This window comes from Callorhinus ursinus, unplaced genomic scaffold (genome assembly GCF_003265705.2).
Source record: "Callorhinus ursinus isolate GAN/ISIS: 27379988/994484 unplaced genomic scaffold, GSC_fseal_2.0 scaffold67, whole genome shotgun sequence".
In the NCBI taxonomy this organism is placed as follows: Eukaryota; Metazoa; Chordata; class Mammalia; order Carnivora; family Otariidae; genus Callorhinus; species Callorhinus ursinus.
In genome coordinates, this window is record NW_027397129.1 from 6611077 (window position 1) to 6630199 (window position 19123).

Below are 19123 nucleotides of genomic sequence, written 5' to 3' on the forward strand. Positions count from 1 at the left end.
ATTAGCTCATGTGATTGTGGAGGCCAAGAAATCCCCAAATCTGCCATTTGCAAGCTGGAGAACTAGGAAAGCTGGTGGTGTAATGAATCCAAGGGCCTGAGAAATGAGGGGCCAATGGTTTAAGTTCCGGTCTGAGTCTAAAGGCCCAAGAGCCAGAAGTGTCAACCTACAAGGACAGAAGAAGGATGTTCCAACTCAAGCAAAGAGTAAATTTGCCCTTCCTCTGACTGTTCTATTCAGGCCCTCAATGGATTGGATGATGCCCACCCACATTAGTGAGGGTGGTCTTTACTCAGTCTACCAATTCAAATGTTAATTACTCTGGAAACATCCTCATAGACCCAGAAATAATGTTTTACCAACTGAGTATCCTGTAGCCCAGTCAAGATATATAAAAGTAACATAAGTCCACCATCTGTCAACCTGGCACCAATACATATCTCCTTAAACTAATCTCCAAATACAGACGGTAACAAGGTCATACATAATTCTACCTAACATGATACAGCTCTCCTGCATATAACTGAAAATGTATTAATCCCTTCTCCAGAAGATGAGGTAGTCCTTGAGTGGTGTCTACCCTTCTGATAACCTGTAACTTAAATACTATGATGTAAAGGTAGCAATACTTAAAAACTGATGTAAGGTCAATTCATGATAAGGGAATAAGAAACAAAGATATCTGCTTAATTTATGTGTATATATGTACACAAATGTATTTATGATAAAATGAGGAAATATTCAAGAGAATTACAGTTCTCATTTCTGTAACTGGTCATGTGGTTGTAGGTGGTATTTATAACTACCTTCTTCTAATACCCATTCTGTATTCCTTTTGTCTTCAATGAACACCTACCTCAGCTGGTCATTGTTCTTTATCTGGCACGGTGGTAACCCTTTCATTCCTGAAGGGTGTGGGCTGTTAGTAGTCCTGCCCGGATTGGTTTGTTGTAGTTTTCCATTGACTTTTTTTTACCTTTATTTTTTATGAAATATTTATTACCAATGTTTACAACAATATGCATACAGAATATAACGTAATCACAAAATTCAGAAGAAGACAGCAAAAAATCCCACACATCCACCAACTAGCCTTATTAAAATTTGACTTTTCCTTGTTTGCCTCAAATCCATTTTTTAACAAAAAAAAATTGCATATAAAAATGAAGCCCTGTGTGTTGATATCATTCCCCCCTCTATCCTTCCTCCCCAGAAGTAACCACTATTCTAGCCTGAATTTTTTTATCAGCTTCATATATATTTTAATACTTGTACTGTAGAATGACTACATCTATGAACAGTATATTAAAAGTTACCAGACTTACTATTGTTTCTCACATGATTTTAAACTTTATCTAAATATTGGGCTTTAAGTAACCTTCTTTAATTTGTGAGGTTTTATTAACATATAATGTATTATTTGTTTCAGGGGTACAGGTCTGTGATTCAGCAGTCTTACACAATACACAGCACTCACCACATTATATGCCCTCCTTAATGTCCATCACCCAGCCACTCCATCCTCCCACCCCCTTCCACTCCAGCAACCCTCAGTTCATTTCCTGAGATTAAGAGTCTCTTACGGTTTGTCTCCCTCTCTGGTTTCATTGTGTTTCATTTTTTCCTTTTCCCCTATGATCCTCTGCCTTCCATTGACTTTAATCACAAGGCACGGTAATATTAAGAGACATCCTAAGAGACCGACTGTATTCCAGACATACTTTTCCTAAATTCCATTGTGTAGCAGTAATCCAATTTCCCCTTGATAATCAGGAACAATCACCCCAGGCAATGCCATAACTCCTTTGCCTGTTGATTCAGAGGCATGAGGAGCCCAAAGTGGCTGGGGGTTGGGGGGGCTGTCTTAACTTCCAGCTCAATGGAATCATTGTCGTGTCTCCCAATAGAAGCTTTCCTCCCTCTGGCACTAAGACCTCTAGGCCATTAGAACATAATACCATAACAGGAAGCAAAAATTTTTATAATTGGTCACTATGATAATAGTGAGTGGTGCACTTTCATTTCTACCCCTTGATTCCTGGACCTGTGAATCCTGGCTATTGGAAAAAGAGCACTATATATTGGACACTTATTCAGAACATATACAATTTTCTGGAGAACCTTGCCCTGGGCCTGCAAGGTATTGCCACCTAGCTGGTACTATAACTAAATCTTAAAAAGGTCGTTCCATTGTTAAATTAAGCAGGCTGCTTCAAGATGATAGGGCATATAGTAAGACCACTGAATTCCTTAAGCATGAGCCTATCGTCATACTTCTTTTGCTGTGAAGTGAGTTCCTTGATCTGCAGGCAATGCTCTGTGTAATACCACAATGGTGGATAAGGCATTCCTTAAGTCCACAGATGATAGTTTTTGGAGGAAGCATGGCATGCAGGGTAGGCAAATCTGTATGTTTGTCCTAGTAAGGACAAATGCTGCCCCCTCCATGAAGGGAACAGTCTAATGTAATCAACCTGCCACTAGGTAGCTGGCTGATTATACCAGGGAATGATACCATATCAAGGGCTCAGTTTTGGTCTCTACTGTTGGCAGATGGCACACTCAGTGTTGGCCATAGCCATGTTGGGCTTGGTAAGTGAAAGTCCACATGGCTGAGCTTATGTATAACTACCATCCTGCCACCATGGCCACTTTGTTCATGAGTCCACTGGGCAATGACAGAAGTGGCTGGAAAACGAGGTGAATGGTACCCACAGAAGGGGCCATCCTACCCACTTGATCATTCAAATATTCCTCTCGTGAGGTAACCGAACCTTTGGTGAGCATTCACACAGGATAGAAATATCTTCACATCTTTTTCCCATTCAGAGAGGTCTATCCACATACCTCTTCCCCAAATTTCTTTGTCACCAATTTTTTAATCATCTACTTTCCAAGTCCCTGACCATTGGCCACAGCCCAAGAACTGGTATATAATCACACATCTGGTCATTTGTCTTTCCAACATAAGTGAACATTCAGAGGTGCTACCTGAACTTCTGCCCCCTAGAAGGATTTCCCTTTATCAGTGTCATTTAGGGATATCCCAGAGAGGGGCCACAGTGCTGCAGCTGTCCATTTTTGAGTGGTACCTGCAAACCATGTAGAACCATCTGTAAGCCAGGCCCAAGTCTTTTCTTCCTGCCACTTGATTGTAAGGAACTCCCGCATGGAGCAATAGATGGCAGGCTGGGAGGGAGAAGGCAGTATAGCAGGAGTGGGGACCATGGGCATTTGGGCCATTTCTTCATGTAACTTGTGTCTTTGGGGCCCATTTGGGCCTGATCACATATATACCACTTCCATTTGATGATGGAGTGTTGTTTTGCATGCCCAGCTTTAAGGCTTGCTGGGTCAGACAACATTCAGTTCATGAAAGGTAGCTCAGGTCACATGGTAACTTGGTGGTCCATGGTCAAGCCCATGGTCAGTCTCAGGCCCAGTAGCAGGCCAAGAGCAGTTTCTCAAAAGGATAGTTATTTCCAGATGATGGCAGGCTCTTGCTCCAAAATCCTAAAGGACTACACTGCGATTCACCCATAGAAGTCTACCAAAGTCTTCAAACACCATCTCTGTCACTAACACTTCAAGCACCATTAGATCTTCTGGATCATATGGCCCAAGTGCAGTACACCTTGCTCAGCAGCCTGGACTGCTGCAGAGCCTTCTCTCGTTCTGGATTTCAGTCAAAACTAGCAACTTTCCAGGTCACTCAGTAAACAGACTGGAGTAACACACCCAAATGAAGAATATGTTCCTTCCAAAATTCAAAGAGGCCCACTAGGCACTGTGCCTCTTTCTTGGTCGTAAAAGGGACCAGATACAATTTATCCTTCACCTTAGAGGTCTCAACGTTGGTGCCCCACACCCCTGGATCCCTAGAAATTTCAGATAGAAGACCCCTCAATTTTAGTTCAATTTATTTCCCACCCTCTGACACACAACTGTATCACCAGTAAGTCTGTATTAGTTACTAATTCTCACTCACTAGGTCCAATCAGCATAATGTCATCAATACAATAAAACAGTGTGACATCTTGTGGAAGGGAAAGGCAATCATATTCCCTGTAAACTAAATCACGACATAGAGCTAGACAGCTGATACACCCCTGAAGTAGGACAGTGAAGGTATATTACTGGTCTTGCCAGCTAAAAACAGACTGCTTCTGGTGGGCCTTGTGGACAGGTATGGAGAAAAAAAGTGCATCTGCCAAATCAATAGGTGCATACCATGTACCACATAATCTGTTAATCTGCTCAAGGAATAAAACCACATCTGGTACAGCACCTGCAACTGGAGTCACTACCTAATTAGGCTTAAAATAATCCATTGTCATTCTCCACCTGTCTTCCGCATAGATCGAATAGAAGAGTTGAAGGGGGATGTAGAAATCACCACTCCAGCATCTTTCAAATCCTCAGTGGTGGCACTGATCTCTGCAATCCCTCCAGGAATGTGGGTTTTTCTTAAACTTATTACTGAAGTATTTTTGATTTATTATTTTCCTAGGTAGAGGCTGTTCTAATGGCTTCTACTTGGCCTTTCCCACCATTAGTAGCCCTTACTCCACAGATCAGGAAAGCAATATGGGGATACTGCCAGCTGTTATGTGTGTTTATTCCAGTTATACATTCTCAAAATGAGAAAATAATCACAGAATGGGTTTGAGGGCCCACTGGACTCCCTGTGAGATAGACCTGAGCTAAAACTCCATTGATCACCTGACATCCATAAGCCCATACTCTTGACTGCAGGGTTGCAGAGATGTTTCAGGTCTCCTGGAATCAGTGTTAGTTCAAATCCACTGTCCAGTAGTCCTTGAAAGGCCTGATTATTTCCTTCATGCACAGTTACCTCGGTAAAAGCCTGTCCTTTTGTACAATACAGTAACAGTACAAATTCTCAAGTGTACTGGGGTCCTTCCTCAAGCGAACTGGCCTCCCCTTCATTCAAAGGGTTCTGGGCCTGCAAACTGTCTCAAATGTGGGAATTTATTGAGAAACTGTGACGCTTGGTTTTTAGGATTTGAGTTAGACTTTATTCACGTGACCTAAAACTTTTCTGTTTATACAGAACAAGTAAGAATCTAGTAGGTTCCCTATTTATTTCACTGTTTAGAAGACAGTAACTAGCCAGTGCCATAAGTGTGATCCATGGGGAGGTGCACTCTAATCCAAATTTATACATGCCTAAATCCAGGGAAATTGTGGGAATGTGTACTCAAAGTATGGGATAATGGTGGAAAGAACAAAGTTGGATCAGGCCAAATTTATTGATATGGACTCATGTTGGTTCGAGCCTTGGGAGTTCCATGGGTGAAATTTGGAACTGGCTCCCATATACCAGGGGCATGGAGACTGAAGCAGCAGACAGCCCTAGTTTGGCAGGAGGCAGTTTTAATAAGCAAGGGAACTTCCATATGAGGCTTGTCTTGGGTGGCTGCAAGAGGAGTAGATCTCTGTACCCATCCACTAGAATCTTAAAAGTTTATGTGGAGTTCTTAATGGGATTCAGTCACGTACACCGTCCAGATGGTCTCATCTCAAGGCTGCATCCTTGAAGTGGCATCTAGTGTGGGAATGGTGGGCAGAACATATATCCGAAGGACAGGGATGGGGGTAAGGAGCCTCTGATTGTCCAGGTACAGCTCATGGTAACATCTTTTTTCTACCAAGAGCACCGTGAGCCAAACCATTGATTTCTTAATGGTTCCATTTCTTAATTGGATCACTCAGACATTCACTTGTGTCCTCATGTGACTTAATAAAGATGATACATTAGCAGAGTTATCAGGTATGAACATACAACGTTGTTTTGATAATGGCATAGATGCCTCCTTGTGAGGCAGTAATAATGTCCCAAGACCATCCTATTTTGGAGGACAGTTTTTCTTATTACAGATATTTCAGTGTTCAATAGATAGGTTTGCTGTCTATCATTTAAGTCTTATTGGGTGAATTTAGTGAGGGCTTCCATGTGTGCTATAATGTCCTCCAGGCCAGTGGAGGGTATACAGACAGTGGCCAAATGATTGTATGGGTAGAAAACAGAATGTGCTCATCCACTGACTGGATCCTATAAGCAGAAATCTAAGGTTAAAAAGACAGATATTTAGTAGGAACTTGTATGGGAAGGTCTTCCCCTTCTATAAGAATTACACTTGGGGCCTGAACTTCAGATGTTAATGTGGGTGCAGCTTTAGGAATTTGACCTGGTTGTGCATACCATACATGTTGGCTGGGGGAGGCAGGATTGGCAGGTGTGATGAGATAGACTGGGGGTGGGATCTGCCAGAGCAGAATGCCCACCTTTACCCCTCTTTTAATGATGCATGTTCTATTGCAGGTATATTGTGTTTCAGTTGGTCTGGCTTGCAGCAGGGCAATGAATGGGATTGCAGTGGAGATTGAATGGTTCTCCATGAACCAGGGGTGCAAAGTAATTTACCCACCTGGTGGGATGTCCCCTTGCAAACTCCAGTAGTTAACACCTTTCCCAGGCATGGTGGGGCATGGTATTCTCAGCAGCATAGCACATTGATCCATGGTGAGAATCTGGGCAATGGGTGTCTTCTGTGATTCCATACCTTTATACACTTTCATGGTGTTGGGTATCTCAGAGGTGGGTTGATGGGATATATTCTCAACCCATCCCTTGGTAGGAAGGGAAGTTCTTACCATGGTAATGTGTTCCTTAATGCTATCTAGTCATATCTGATTCTATGCACATTTTTGAATATGGCATTCTAGTCAAAGCCCGGTAACGTAATCAATGTTTCCAATTGTGTCCTGTTATAAGGAGAACAGGTTCTCATTGAACTTATGGAAATAACTGTATCATCATGGATATAAGAATAATCACCAAGAGTTTCTGAATTCTGGAGAGATCAGGTGGGGAGAAAAAGAGAATTGTTTTATCATTATTGACGAAGGTGTTATGTTAGCAAATTGCTAATAGCCTAAGAGAAAAGAGAAAAAGTTTTATCTTAAATGTGTAAAGCACACACACACACACACACACACACACACAACTGTTTTAAACAAAAAGTCATAAAAATTATAATCATTCTCTAGTCCCATAGAATTCTTGATCTTGATCTTTTGTTAGCAGTTTAGTGAGTTCACTGGTTTTTTTCATTAGAGTTCTGTAATTCTTAGTTAAGTGGTATGATCTTAGTTATCAGAAACCTTTACTTGTCAGAGCCTTTTCCATGAATCTTCTTAAAGATGAAGTAGTTTTGCAGAAACATTTTTGCAAAGCATCAGAGTAAAACAATAACTGCAAATGACAAAAGACTTAAAAATGGCTGTGCATAAAAATCTGATGAGAGTTCATTATAATGCATTTGACAAGGGAACTTGATTATTTCTGTGACAACATTTAAAAAAAAAATTGATTTCTTTAATCTCTACACCCAATGTGGGGCTTGAACTCATGACCCCAAAATCAAGAGTTGCATGCTCTTCTGGCTGAGCCAGCCAGGTACTCCACTGTAACATCATTTCTAAAATAACTAGAATTATTATAGGAGGAGGTCATTGAGAGGGTGTGACTTCCAGTTGACCCACAAGCTGGACCTGGGCAGAGGCTCCTTACCTCCTCCCTATCGTGGGAATGTACATTCTGTCCACCATTCTCACAGTGGAAGCTGTTTTCAAGGATGCAGCCTTGAGAGAGCAATGTGTTGTTGAGCCCATCTGGAAGGAATATATGACTGAATCTAGTTAACTATATAAACTCATAAGGCTCTGGTGGTTGGATGCAGAGATTTATTCATCTTGTGGCTGCCCAGGACAAGTCTTATATGTAAGTTCCCTTGCTTATTAAAACTGCTACATACCAACCTGGAGTGGTCTTTCTTTGTTCTCTCCTAGCCCTCTGTGTATGGGGCCCATTTGTGAATGAACAGTTGGTCAGCCAGCCAGGAGACTGGATAAATGTGTCTTGGGAAAGGGGCATCTGGGGGGGAGAATCCTGAGTTGGCCATCAACCTCTGTGTGGGGAGGGGCAGCTTGTATGTTAGATGCTTGATCACTGCTTAAGTAGAGACCCCTGAAAATGCTGGTTGTTTTGATGCGCTTGTTTGAGAAACTGCATAGTGCACTGCAGCAAAGAAAGGAAATGGATGACTTCTATATTGAGCTGGTCTCTACTGTAGGCAGTTCAGCCCAATTAGACTGAAGCTCCAGTTAGAAAGTTGGCAGAAAGCCGAGTTAGAGAAGGATGTTATCCAGAGTTATCCACTACTCAGCTAACTTAGGGGCTAGCAGACAAGGTAGGTGGGAGAGCAGGATAAGAAGTGGAGACCTTTGCACAGCTAGGAGGACACAAACTGCCACGGCTTAAAGTTTGAGTGCTTGTGACAAAGCCTGATTGAGACATTAAGAGGTGGAATCACTGGGAAATTGAGAACAAAGTGGAGAATGTTGTGATTGACAATGAAACAGACGAAGTTTTAAAATACCAACTGCCACTGAAGCTTCCTTACCCAAAATTTAGTGTACAGTTTCCATAAGATTATTCATCAAGGGTAAATACAAATCTTAAAAGTCTTCTCCAATTAGTTAAAATCTTTATGCATCTGATTTCTTGGGTCCATCTCACAGGTCAACCAGTGGTCACATCCTCTCAATGACTTTCTCCAACAGCTCACTAAGCAGGGATTCTGCATGTAATGTAGCTTGGGAAATTAGGGCTTTAAATGGTTGGTTGGCTGAAATATGGACCAAAAGATGGCCCACCTTATGTGAATTGGAAATGTCCCATCTCCCTTGGTTTAATGTAGAGTTGAGAGGCTTAGAGAGATTGGACTGTTAGAGTGGATTTGTCATTTAAGATGTACTCATCCATACTGGGAGGGTCCAGAAGACACCTTTCACTAATACTTTGAGAAATAATTTTGTGAGTGGAACCCTAGCATCCCTAAAGAGCTCTGTGATTGCTCTTCTCTGTAGGCCAGACCTTACAGTGGGAACCACAGCCACTCAGTTGGAAAACCTAAAGGCAATGGGAGTAATTGGATCCTGGGATGGCAGGGGCCAAGTGGAGGCACTCAAGCACCAAAGGGAAGGTGGGTGTGGTTATTGTAATGGGCAATAGAGTCAAAGCAGCAGATTTTTCTGATTCATGCAGACTTATGGCACTGGCTAGTTACTGTGTTCTAAACAGTGAAATAAATAGGGAACCTACTAGATTCTTACTTGTTCTGTATAAACAGAAAAGTTTTAGGTCACGTGAATAAAGTCTAACTCAAATCCTAAAAACCAAGCGTCACAGTTTCTCAATAAATTCCCACATTTGAGACAGTTTGCAGGCCCAGAACCCTTTGAATGAAGGGGAGGCCAGTTCGCTTGAGGAAGGACCCCAGTACACTTTTGAGAATTTGTACTGTTACTGTATTGTACAAAAGGACAGGCTTTTATCGAGGTAACTGTGCATGAAGGAAATAATCAGGCCTTTCAAGGACTACTGGACAGTGGATCCCAGGACACTGGGATCATGACCTGAGCCAAAGGCAGAAGCTTAACCAACCGAGCCACCCAGGCGCCCCGAGGAATAGAAATTTAAGGATGTTTTCTGATTTGGTTCTGTTGTTTCTGGAATTGTCTCTCTAATCTGATTAGATTTAAAGACACTAATGACTATTTCCATTTGAAAGACAACACTGATAGTCCATGGTGGGAACTGTTCATAGAGATATGCTTCTCCCTCTCCCACTCCCCCTCCTTATTTTCCCTCTCTCACTGTGTCTCTGTCAAAAAATAAATAAAAATCTTTAAAAAAAAATTTCTATTCCTCTAGAACCACTATTGGTACCAAAATCTGTACTGGTCAAGATTCTCCCAGAAACAGAATAAAATGGATACAGATAATGACACAGGGAGAGAGACAGACAGAGAGGGAGGGAGAAAGGAAGAGAAAGAAGAGAAAAGAAGAGAGAAGAGAGATTTATTATAGGAATTGGATCACATAGTCATGGAGGCTGAGAAAACCTACTTTTGGATATACGCACCCCATCTTCATTGCAGCATTCCTTACAATAGCCAAGACATGAAAGCCACCTAAGTGTCCACCAATGGATAAATAAAGAAAATGTGGTAAATACAGAGCAATTCCTCCTGAAGGAGAACCAAGGGCTGAATGAACAGCAAAACAAAGGATAAAGGGACCACACAGAGAATGGCAGGAGAGATGGGGGCACAGACACGTTAACAATGAAAATCCCACCCCCGATGCTGCAGACTGCAGGGGAGAGGGTCGGTACTGTGGAAGCAGGAGCAGATTCAGTTGCCCTGGAACAAGAGACAAAGGATGCAATTTAAAAGGACAGGAGCAATGAAAAGGAACTAAGCCTCCTCCAAATGGTGTGGGGCCACTGGAACTCTCTTAGGTGGGAGCTAGCCAGTACCACCTTTTACATCCCCCCTCCACCTTTTAAGTGCAGACAGAAGCAGGGTCCAGGTGCCCTAGAGGGCCCACTGCCACAACAATCCCCACACTACTAGAATACACCAGCCCCAGACACCTTGGAATACAAGGAAAAAAAAAAAAGCTGTGGTTTCAAAGAACAACTGAGGGACGCCTAAGTGGCTCAGTCGGTTAAGCGTCTGCCTTCGGCTCAGGTCATGATCCTAGGGTCCTGAGATCGAGCCCCGTGTTGGGCTCCCTGTTCAGTGGGGAGTCTGCTTCTCCCTCTCCCTCTGCTGCTCCCCCTGCTTGTGTGTGCTAAGTAAATAAAATCTTTAAAAAATAATAAAAGAGCAACTGAAATATCAAGGAACAAGTCCTAAAACTCAAACAGCAGGGGAGCCACAGGAACTCTCTGAAATCAAAGGGACTGGTGGTACCAGTTTCCATTCCCCTCCACCTTCACAGTGAAGATAGGAACAAGGTCCAGGCACCCGAGCCACTTGCTGCCTCAACAAGCAGTGGCCCCTAGCCAGCACCAGCCCCAGCTTACCCCCAAGGTGGCCCCACTGCCTCAAACCACCCTGAGCACCAGCCATCCTACCAAGACCATCCCAGCAGGACACACACTGGGATGGACATTCCCAGATAGTGACCACCACAGCTACAGCCAACTGACCAAGGCAACACAAGTATAAAGAATCCTAGAACATCCCGGGCCCATACCTAATTCAGCTCCAGACAACCTGCCAGGTCAATCACTGTGTGAAGCACGATGAAACCTCCCAGCCCACACCCACCTCAGCTCCAGTTACCCACCAGGGCCCCCATTCATCGAACATCACAAAGCCTCCCAGGCTATAGCCACTTCAGCTCCAACCATCCTGCCAGTTGTCCCATGTACACAGTACCGTGAAACCACTCAGCCTGCACCCACACTTTGGATCTTGTGATCTTGCCAGTGTCCACTGTGCGGCACACCCCAGGACCCCATGGCCCATGCCTACTTCAGCTCCAGATGTCCTGTTAGGGCACCCACTGAGTGGAATGCCCCAGGATCTCCAGGCTGCACCCACTACAGCTCCAGTCACCCAGCCAAAGCAACCAAGTACACATAATCTATACAGGGGATGTCCCTACACAAGGCCACTCCTTCAATTCTAGAAGTAGCTAGTCTGCATAATTCATGGAAAACAACACAAAAACTCAGGGGCGCCTGGGTGGCTCAGATGGTTAAGCATCTGCCTTTGGCTCAGGTCATGATCCTGGGGTCCTGGGACTGAGCCCAGTCCCTGCTGAGAAGGGAGCCTGCTTCTCCCTCTACCTCTGCCTGCCACTCCCCCGGCTTGTACTCTCTAATAGAAAAGTTAAAAGAAAAAAGAAAAAAAACACAAAAAGTCAAACAAAATGAGGAGAGAAAGGAATATGTTCTAACTGATAGAACAAAATAAAACCTCAGAAAAAGAACTGAATGAAATGGAGATAAGCAATCTACCTGATAAAAAGTTCACAATAATGGCTATAAAGAAATTCACTGGACGTGAAAGAAGAGTAGATGAACTCGGTGAGAATTTCAAGAGAGAGAGAAAATATAAAAAGAACCATTCACACCTGAAAAATATAACTGAGATGAAAAATACACCAGAGGAAATCAATAGCAGATTAAAAGATAAGGGGGAACAAGGGGTGCCTGGGTGGTTCAGTTGGCTAAGTCTCTGCCTTCAGCTCAGGTCTTGATCTCAGGGTCTCAGGGATTGAGCCGCACATCAGGTTCTCCACTCAGTGGTGAGTCTGCTTCTCCCTCTCCCTCTGTGATCTCTCTCACTTTTGCTCTCTCTCAAATAAATAAATAAAATATTTAAAAAAAAATAAAAGATAAAGAGGAACAGATTAGTGATCTAGAGGCTGGGTAATGGAAACCACCCAAGCAACACTACAAAAAAAAAAAAAAATTTTTAAAAACAAGGATAGATTAAGGGACTTCTGGGAAACATCAAGCATACTAACATTCACATCACAGGGGTCCCAGAAGGAGAAGATAGAAAGGGGCAAAAAAACTTAACTTGAAGAAATAATAGCTAAAATTTCCCTAACCTAGGGAAGAATACAGACATCCATAACCCAGAAGCAGAGATGCTCAAATAAGATGAATCCAAGGAGATCCACACCAAGACATGTAATTATGAAAAATATCAAAACTAAAACATGAGGAGAAAATCTTGAAAAACTCAAGTGAAAAGAATACTTATATATAAGGAAATCCCACAAGGCTATCAACTGATTTTTCAGCAGAAAGTCTGCTGGTCAGAAGGGAGTAAAATAATATATTCAAAGTGCTGAAAAGAAAGAACCTACAACCCAGAATACTCTACCCAGCAAGGTTATCCTTAAGAATTGAAAGAGAGAGGGTGCCTGGGTGGCTCATTTGGTTACACGTCTGCCTTTGGCTCAGGTCATGATCCCAGGGTCCTAGGATCGAGTCCCACATCAGGCTCCCTGCTCAGCGGGGAGTCTGCTTCTCCCTCTCCTTCTACCCCTCCTCCCTGCTGGTGCTCTCTCACTCTCAAATAAAATCTTAAAAAAAAGAATTGAAAGAGAGATAAAGAGTTACCCAGAGAAACAAGGGTTAAAGGAGTTCATCACCACTAAACTTTCATTATAAAAACTGTTAAAAGGACTTCTTTAAGCAGAAAACAAAAGGCAATAATTAGAAGTAAAATTATGAAAGAAAAAAGATTCACAAGTAAAAGCATACATACAGTAAGGATGGTAGATCAATCAATTATAAAACTAGTATGAAGGGTAAAAGACAAAAGTAATAAAATCAATTATACCTAAAAAAATCAGTTAAGGGACTCACAAAATAAAAAGACGTAAAATATAATATCATATACATAAAATGTGGAGGGGGAGTAAAAAATGAAACAGACTCTTAACTATAGAAAACAAAGCTATGGTTACCAGAGAAGGATGGGGGATGGGTGAAATAGGTGATGGGGATTAAGGAGTGCACTTGTGATGAGCACCGGGTGATATATGGAATTTATGAATCACTATATTATACACCTGAAACTAATAAAATATGTATGTTAACTATCCTGGAATTAAAATTTTTAAAAATGAAGGTCATTTAAAATGTGTTCAAATTTAAAGAACCATCAACTTATTACAGAATACTATAAACTTAGGATATCATATATAAACCTCACTATAACCACAAACCAAAACCTATAATAGATATGCAAAAAACATAAAGGAATCCAAGTATAGCACTAAAGAAACTCACCAATCACAAGGGAAAAGAGTAAGAGAAGGTACAGAGAACAACAACAAAACATCCAGAAAAGAGTGAATAAAATGGCATAACTACATACCTATCAATAATTACTTTAAATGTAAATGGTCTAAGTACTCCACTAAAAAAAATATAGGGTTACTGAATGAAAAAAAAAAGCAAGATCCATCTATAAGAAGTCTAGAAAAGACTTCAAACTGAACAATACATATAGACTGAAAGTGAAAGGATGGAAAAACATAATTCTGTACAAATGGTAGTGGGGAAAAATTGTACAGGTAGCAACACTTAGATCAGACAAAACAGACTTTAAAACAAAGACTAAGAGGCGGGAAGATGGTGGAGTAGGAGGGCCCTAAGCTTGCCTCCTCCCACGGATACTAGATAACACTCATATCAGTGTAAATAACCCAGAAAATGACACAAAGACGAACAGAACAGATTCCACGACTAAAGACAGAGAAGAAGCCTCATAGAAAAAGGGAGGAAGGGAGGAGAAACGGTCTGGGAGTAAAACGGACTGTGGAAGTCCACAGTTGGAAGGGAGCTGGGGGCACAGAGAAGGGCAAGAAACAGAATATAACACTGTGGAGTACACTTGGGGAATTAGAGTCCCCATAATACAGTTTTGAAAGGAAGAGGGGCCAAATTTCATAAGTTGTTACAATGAGCGAGACTAAAGACCTGGAATTTTTTTTTAAGATTTTTTATTTATTTATTTGAGAGAGTGAGACAGACAGAGATAGCAACAGAGATCAAGAGCAAGTGGGGAGGAGAGGGAGAAGCAGGCTCCCCGCTGAGCAGGGAGCCCGATGTGGGACTCGATCCCGGGACTCCAGGATCATGACCTGAGCCAAAGGCAGTCGCTTAACCAACTGAGCCACCCAGGCGCCCAAATAAATAAAATCTTTAAAAAAAAAAGAAAGAAAGAAAGAAAACAACCCCATTTACAACTGCACCAAAAAGAATAAAGTACCTAGGAATAAATTTAACTAAGGAGGTAAAAGACCAGTACTCTGAGAATTATAAAACACTGATGTAAGGAATTGAAAAGAAGGGGTGCCTGGGTGGCTCAGTCATTAACAGTCTTCCTTCAGCTCAGGTCATGGTCCCAGGGTCCTGGGATCGAGCCCCACATCAGGCTCCCTGCTTGGCAGGAAGCCTGCTTCTCCCTCTCCCACTCCCCCAGCTTGTGTTCCTCCTCTCACTGTATCTCTCTCTGTCAAATAAATAAAATCTTAAAAAAAAAAAAAAAGAAACTGAAAAGAACACAAACAAAGGGAAAGATATACATGCTCATGGAGCAGAAGAATTAATACTGTTAAAATGTCCATACTACCCAAAGTAATCCTCAGATTCAATACAATCCCTATCAAAATATCAATAGTATTTTTCACAGAACTAGGAAAAATAATGGTGAAATTTATATGGAACCACAAGATGCCAAATAGCCAAAGCAATCTTGAGAAAGAACAAGAAAGTTGGAGGTATACAATGCCAGATTTCAAGATATACTACAAAGCTAAAATGATCAAAACAGTATGGCACTGGTACAAAACAGACATATAGATCAACAGAACAGGACAGAGAGCCCAGAAATAAACCCACACTTATATGGTTCAATCAATCTATGACAAATGAGGCAAGAATACATAATGCCAGAAAAGACAGTCTATCCAATAAATGGTGCTGGGAAAACTGGACAGCTACATGTAAAAGAATAAAACTAGACCACTTTCTTATGCAAAAATAAAGCCAAAATGAGTTAAAGACCTAAATGTGAAACCTGACACCATAAGACTCCAAAAAGAAAACTCCCAAAAGAAAATGTAGCAACATTTTTCTAACGCAAAAATAAAGCCAAAACGAATTAAAGACCTAAATGTGAAACCTGACACGATAAGACTCCAAAAAGAAAACTCCAAAAAGAAAATGTAGCAACATTTTTCTAGACAGTTCTCCTCAGGCAAGGGAAACAAAAGCAAAAATAAACTATTAGGACTACCCCAAAAAGAAAGCTTTTCCTACTGAAGATATTTGTAAATGACAGATCTGATAAGGGGTTAATATCCAAAATACATAGAGAACTTTATTCAAGTCATCATCAAAAAACCCCCAAACAATCCAATTTAAAAAATGGACAGAGGACCTGAATGGACATCTTCCCAAAGAAGACATTCAGATGGCCAACAGACACGTAAAAAGATGCTCCATATCACTAATCATCAGGGAAATGCAATCAAAACCACAATGAGATATCACTTACACCTGTTAGAATGGCTAGTATGAAAACAAGAAATAACAAATGTTTGCAAGGATGTGGAGAAAAGAGAACACTTGCACTACTGGTGGGAAGTAAATTGGTGCAACTACTGTGGAAAACAGTATAGAGGTTCCTCAAAATATTAAAAATAGAAATATCATATGAGGCAATAATTCCACTACTGGATATTTACCCAAAGAAAATGAGAACACTAATTCCAAAAGACATATATGCCCCTATGTTTATTGTAGCATTATTTACAATATTCAAGGTATGGAAGCAATCTGTGTCCGTCAATAGATGAATGGATAAAGGAGATGTAATACATACATATACACAACAGAATATTACTCAGCCATAAGAAAGAATGAGATCTTGCCATTTGCAACAACATGGATGGACCTAGAGGGTATTATGCTAAGTGAGAGACGTCAGGGAAGGCAAAAACCGTATAATTTCACTTATATGTGGAATGTAAAAAACAAATGCATGAAGAAAACAGAGACAGAACTGTAAGTACAAAGAACAAACTCATGTTTGCCAGAGGGGAGGAGTTTGGGGAGATGTGTGAAATAGGTGAAGAGGATTCAGAGTTACAAACTTCCAGTCATAAAACTGGTAAGTCACAGGAATGAAAAGTATAGCATTGGGAATATAGTCAGTAATACTGTAATAACATTGTATGGTGACAGATGGAGAGGGTAACTACACTTTATCACGTACAGAATTGTTTAATCACTGCTGTACACCTGAAACTAATACACTGTACATCAAATATGGTTCAAAAAAAGGGAAAGAAAATATGGTATATATGTACAATGGAATGTAATTCAGCCATAAAAAAAGAGGAAATCTTGTCACTTGGGACACCATGGATGGACCTTGAGGGCATTATGCTAAGTGAAGTAAGTCAGACCGAAGAAGACAAATACCATATGATCTCACTTACGTGTGGAATCTGGGGGAGGTGGAAACAAACTCATAGAGAACAGATTGGTGGTTGTCAGAGGTGGAGGTGGGCAGTGGACAAAATGGGTGAAGGGGGTCAAAAGGTGCAAACTTACAGTTTTAAAATAAGTAAGTCATTGGATATAATGTATAGCATGGTGACTACAGTTAACAATACTGTACTGTATATTTGAGAGTTGCTAAAAGAGTAGATCTTAAAAATTCTCACAAGGAAAAAAATACAATTACATGTGGTGATGATGTTAACTAGACTTAGTGTGATGATCATTTTGCAATTTATACAATTCAAGTGACTATGTTGTACACTTGAAACAATATTATGTCAATTATACCTCAAAAAAGAAATGGGTAGAAGTAGCCAAAGCCCACCAAAAATATTTACAAAAGACACAACTGATAAGCATTTTAACCCTGATTAAACAACAGGTCAAGGACCTAACAGACACCTCACTAAACATACACATACAGCACATGAGCATATGAAAGAAGCTCCACATCATATGTCACCAGGGAATTGCAAATTAAAACAACAAAGATATACCACTACATAGCTATTAGAATGGCCAAACTCTAGAACAGTGAGTGACAACATCAAATGCTGGTGAGAATGGGGAGCAACAAGAACTCTCTCATTCACTGCTAATGAGAATGCACAACAGTATATAGCCTCTTTGAAAGACAGTTGAATGGTTTCTTACAAAACCATGTATGTTTTTACCATATAACCTAGCAATCACATTCCTTGGTATTTACCTAGAGATAAAAACTTATGTTCATGCAAAAACCCACACAGATATTCACAGGAGCTTTATTCATAATTGCCAAAACTCTGGAAGCAACAAAGATGTCCTTCGGTAAGTGAATGGATAAACAAACTGTGGTACATCTAGATAACACAGTATTATTCATTGCTAAAAAGAAATGGGCTATCAAAGCCATGAAAAGACATGGAGGAACCTTAAATGCTTACTACTAAGCAAAAGAAGCCAATCTGAAAAGGTTACATGCTGTGTGACTCCAACTATATGACATTCTGGAAAAGGCAAAACTATGGAAACAATAAAAAAGATCAGTTAGAGGTTGCAGGCAGGGGTACTGAGCAAAAAGGATTTTTAGGGCAGTAGAAATACTCTGTATGATACTATAATGATGGACAGGTATAATTATACATTTTTCCAAACCCACAGAATTTACATCAAGAATGAACTCTAAGGTGAACTATGAGGTTTGGGTGACTATGGTGTGTCAATGTAGATTCATCAATTGCAACCAAAGTACCACTGTGGTGGGGGATGTTGAAAATGTGTTAGGCTATTTAAGTGCAGAGGCAGGGGGTATATAAGAAATCTCTGCACCTTTCTCTCAAATTTGCTGTGAACCTACAACTGCTCTAAAAAAATTAAGTCTTTTAAAAAAACCCACAGGATAGAAGAAAATATTAGCAAATAAGGGTCTAATATCTAGAATATATGAAAAGCTCTTACAATTCAACAATAAAATGACAACACAGGGGCACTTGGGTGGCTTAGTCAGTTAAGCGTCCAACTCTTGATTTCGGCTCAGGTCGTGAACTCGGGGTTGTGAGATCAAGCCCTGCATCAGGCTCCATGCTGAGTGCGGAGCCTGCTTAAGATTCTCTCTCTCCCTCTCCCTCTGCCCCTCCCGCCCTGCTCACACTCTCTCTCTCAAAAAAAAAAAAAAAAATGACAACCCAATCAACAAATGGGCAAAGGACTTAAATAAACATTTTCCAACAAAGATTTACATATCTCCAATAAGCACATGGAAAGGTGTTCAACAGCATTATTAGAGAAATGCAAAATAAATCCACAAGGAGATACCACTTTACACCCACTAGGCTGGCCACAATTAAAAAAAAAACAAAAAACAAACGAGTATTGGCAAAGATACAGAGAAAATGGAACCCTTGTATATATACTGTTTGTGGGACTGTAAAATGGTGCAGCCACTTTGGAAAGTGTGAGACTTTGTTAAAAAATTAAACACAGAATTACTGTAACACCCAGCAATTCTACTCCTAGGTATATGCCTAAAAGAATTAAAAACAGGAGTTCTAAAATGATCTAAAATGACTAATAATTGTATGTGCCTGTGATTACAGTAAATACTATTGAGTTATTTATTATTTCTTTTTAAAGATTTTATTTATTTGTCAGGGAGAGAGCAC